Source organism: Mustela nivalis, assembly GCF_964662115.1.
Source record: "Mustela nivalis genome assembly, chromosome: 11".
Classification (NCBI taxonomy): Eukaryota; Metazoa; Chordata; class Mammalia; order Carnivora; family Mustelidae; genus Mustela; species Mustela nivalis.
In genome coordinates, this window is record NC_139030.1 from 35464041 (window position 1) to 35468927 (window position 4887).

The 4887-nt window shown below is 31.6% G+C and overlaps 1 long non-coding RNA gene across 1 annotated transcript in view; it reads right to left on the reverse strand.

Annotated features, from left to right (window-relative positions):
* The window catches only part of LOC309844316, a 28759-nt gene extending 24404 nt beyond the window's left edge, over positions 1–4355 (reverse strand). The window contains exon 1 of the long non-coding RNA XR_014300604.1: positions 4275–4355. This is a non-coding gene — a long non-coding RNA (uncharacterized lncRNA). The remainder of the gene's footprint in view (positions 1–4274) is intronic.
* Positions 4356–4887: the final 532 nt, after the last annotated feature.

Sequence of the window (4887 nt, forward strand, 5' to 3'; positions counted from 1 at the left end):
TGGTGATTCTGCCAGCCAAACTGAACAGCCATAGTCACCTTGAGAGAACTTTTGAATTCAACTTAAAAAACGCCTTTTAGGGTGCCTGGGTGGCTCAGTGGGTTAAAGCCTCTGCCTTCAGCTCAGGTCATCATCCTGGGTCCTGGGATCAAGTCCCAATCGGGCTCCCTGCTCAGCATGGAGCTTGCTTCCTCCTCTCTCTCTGCCTGCCTCTCTGCCTACTTGTGATCTCTGTCTGTCAAATAAATAAATAAAATAAAATAAAAAAGAAAAATGTTATTTTGTCTGAGCTATTAACTGCAATGATGTAAAAAGAGAGGGCTTCTGATTTTGAAACTAAAACTCTCATGTCTTTTTTTTTAAGTTTTTATTTAAATTCCAGTTAGTTAATATACAATATAATATTAGTTTCAGGTGTACTGAATATATTATTATATATTATAATATTTTATTATTTCAGTACACCTGAAACTAATCTATACAGCACCTGGTGCCCATGTCAAGTGTACTCTTTAATCCCCATCCCTGTTGAGCCAGTCCCCCCACACCTCTCCTCTAGTAACCATCAGGTTTAAAACTGTCATATCTTGACTTTCAATAAAGCTATAAAGGGTTTAAAGTAAACTGTGTTTAAATTCTTTTTAATATGGCTTCACATTTTCTTTCAAAAATGGAAATCAAGATAACACATTTCAAATATTTATCAGAGGTAGGCATTTATTATGATTCTTTAATAATGTCAATAGTACCATGTTTGAACTAATGTAACATCATGTGAAAGGTAACGTTAAATGTGGATCTATATTCAGATTAACTCTCCATCAACTTTAATTATGTTTTCAGGATTCTAAAAAGTTTACATAATATTTTTTACACTGAACTATAACTCAGATTTTAAAAATAACTCTATATATGATGATATTCAAATACATTAGGTGAAAGGAAGACCCTTCAAACTTATCTAGAGAAGTGATGGGACTTTTAAAATATATGGAAACACCAATTTATTACATTTCAGTAGGTGTTTTAGTCAAGGATTTCACTGTAATATATTTTAGAAATATTATGATGGCTAATGTTATTTTACTAATATCCTTAAGCATATGCCATTGTATTATTTTAAAATATAGCAAATGTTTTCAGACAGACACATATATGAACAGCTCATTAAACTCATACAAATAAGCCCAAAGTATCACTAGTTCTGTTGAACAAAAAGTCATTCATATATTTTCATGTATTAAAATGACATTGTTTAATATTTTCACCATATTATAACTAAAAATAGAAATTTTTAAAAAATCTAAAAAGAACATGAGATACAAGAAATGATATTGGAAAGTAAACTAAAATTTGTTCAGTCTAACTGATGAAAAATGTTTAAAAAGCAATAATTTGGAAATAAAAATTCTAGATGGTCTCAAAATGAAAATGAATGGAGGAAAGGGAGAAATATATTTCTAAAAAGGTTTATTAGCTTTACACACACACAAACACACATACATATTACTAAAAACCTATTAAAAACTTATAAAATGACTTAGTTAACATAAAAACCTATTCAATGTAAAGCCTACTATTTCTATTGTAAAATATAGTCATTGATACCCACTGAAAGAATTATCATGGTTAATAGATTAAGTACTAGAATGTTGCACTAAGTGGTATACTTATCAACAGTTGGTAGATTTTACCTTTTTTTCTTTTCTCTTTTTTTTAAGGATTTATTTATTGGTTTTAGAGAGAGTGGTAGAGAGCACAAGTGGAAGGGGCAGAGGGATCTGGAGAGACAATTTCAAACAGACTTCACTGAGCACGGTGCCCACCATGTGGCTCAATCATAGCATGATTGAGATAATGACCTGAGCTAAAATCAAGAGTCTACCAAGAGAAACCAAGAGTGGTTTAATCCACTGAGCCACCCAGGTGCCTCTTATTTCAAATATATATGCAAATTATATATGTTGATTAACTATTATATAAGCCATGATCTATGGCTGAGATAAGAGAACTGAGATAAGAGAGCTTTGTTTCTGTGGAAAATGAGTTGAACGTTTTGGAAAGAGTCAATTTCTCATTCATTTTTTAAAAGGTGTTGAATAGGTTTGGTCAAAAGTATTGTGGAAAATTTACAGTAAAATTGTAAATATTCAAATTATTCTAAAGCCAGGATTGCTTCAAACATATATTCAAGTTTTAAGTGAACTGAAGAAGAACATAACTAAAACTTGTAGATAATATAGTTGTAATATTTTTATGGAAGGTTAAAGAAAAGCAAATTATGATCAAGTTCAGGTAAGTGCCTAGACCAAAATTAAAATATTGGTGAATGATACATGGTTATCATAAAATTTCTGTAAAAATTACAATTTCTGTAAAAAATAGACATGACAAGTGATGTATATAATGCATTTCTATGATTTTCTAGTTTAAATTATTTTTAAGTTAACTAACAAACCATATCATGTTTAATAAGGCTATTTTTATTTTAGTAATACTCATTGCAGAAAACAATGTAAATGGTTCCTGAATATTTGTATGATTGCTGATGGGAAGCACACAAGTGGAATATATATGGAAATCAATTTACTAATACATACTCGGAAGGTTTATGAAGTAATGCCTTTTGTTTTAATGTCTATCCTTCTTAGAATATATTCTTAGGAAAATATTATGAAATTTAAACAAAAATTTCAGGAGCAAAGAGATAAAACATTAAAAAAAACTTCCATAATTTGGCAAATAACTAAATAAATTATATTTGGTGAGTATTAAGGAGGGCACGTATTGCATGGAGCACTTGGTGTAGTGCATAAACAGTGAATCTTGAAACACAGAAAAATAAAATAAAAAATTATATTTGGTAAAGTATGATGCAGATAAATTCAATATATTTATTTATATACATTCATGATGTAATTATGTAATTTTAAAAAAAGAAAGAAAAGAGTGTATAGTAGGAATTGGCAAACATTTTCTGTAAAGGGTGAGATAGTAAATATTTTGTGCTTTGTGGGCCTTAAATTGTCTTTTACAATTATTCAACTCTGCTGCAAAAGTAGCCCAAAACAATACATAAACAAATGGTATGGCTCAGTTCCAATAAAACTTATATATTAACAGAAAAAAATCAGTCACTGGATTTGGCTCCAGTTCATAGTTTTCTAGCCTCTAATAGAGATTACTATTTATACTATAAAACATTTGCAGAAAAAACACCAAACATTAATTATGGTATATGTGACTGCTCTGAGCTGGGAAGTTAATATTGAATATTTAAACATTTTACTGCCATGTAATACACATTTTAAAATGTGCACTTATGGGAAGTACATAGCTTAATAAATTTACAAACTGAATATATCCGTTCAACCATCACTCAAATTAAAGAACAAGATAGATTAATATTTGTTTCTTTACATTTGCAGAACTTTCCAAAATTCATATTTGTGCACATATTGTATATGCATGATGCAAAATAAAATATGAAAAATAAATATGCCTTAAAATATCCCTACTGAGTTATGTAACATTTCTATTATTCATCCCCTCAACCTTCTTTTTTTAAGATTGGAAAATATTCCAATGAGCACTAACAACAAATTGGTTCAGAAGATATATTAGTAAAATATATTAGTAAAATACATTAGTAAAATAAAATCCATCCCAAGATAGATTTGGGTGACCACAAAATCAAATATTTTCTCTTTCATTTGGCTACCTATTAACCTGCCTATATCAAGCCCATCTTGCCATCTCCCATAATGGCAATAACTTCATGTTTATCTCCTTTAATTTTTTTTTTTCATGGCTTGTCAGAAACTTAAATTAACACTATCTCTTACTCCTCTTGAATATTCAAAATCTCTTTCAACGGATCTTTCTCATTGGCTCTTAAACATGATTATCTCCTGAAATAAGTTAAATATTTATCTTGATCCAGTCCTTAATCCCAAATTACCTTATGGATATCATACCTTATTTCTTGTTTTCTATTAAAAAACTTTTCCTACAGTTGTCTCAAAGAGGCATAACTAACTAGTTCATTCACTAATTCAGATTTAGGAATTGGGCTATTCTTTATTTTTAGAGCTGACTTTTAATCTTGACTCTGAGTCCCCAGTCTGTCTAATGACAGATAACTTAACTGCTTTCAGTTAAATTTAGTCCAATCCAGTGACTAATGAACCAATTTGTGATGTATAAATTAGTCACAGTCTAGTTAAAATTTTCTGTTTTTATTCTTTGCCTCAGGTTCCAGGTTTTATACTCACAAGTGAGGGAAGAGAGTAGTAAGGCAAGTCATGGGCCCACAGAACACAGCAGAATACAGGCAGCGTGTCTGGGAAGTGTCAGCCCTTCCCTTGTTAAATGCTGTGACCTACTATCCATGTCACCCTCTTCCAAAAATAGAAAAGGCTCTGAGGCAGTCTGGAGTGTCAGATAAGAGTCCCATGCAGACTTCTGGCCGAGGCCATCTCACCCACATGTGAACCATTCCCTGTCCTCACCTGCTAACCTTGTTATAAAACCTTTGATGTAGAAGGGAATGGGGGGGGGGCATGAGAGACCATGGACTATGGAAAAAACTGAGGATTTCAGAAGGGAGGTGGGGGGGGGATGGGTTAGCCTGGTGATGGGTATTAAGGAGGGTGTGCATTGCATGAAGCACTGGGTGTTATATGTAAACAACGAATCATGGAACACTACATCAAAAACTAATGATGTACTGTATGGTGACTAACATAATAAAGAATATACAAATACACCATCCCAATATCTCTCTTGTAGTCCTTACGTCCATTGATACATTATGTATGTAATAGTTACCATTTTCTAACTACAACCTGAAAAATGGTGGTGGTCACAAGGTTCCTTTTTCTTTTT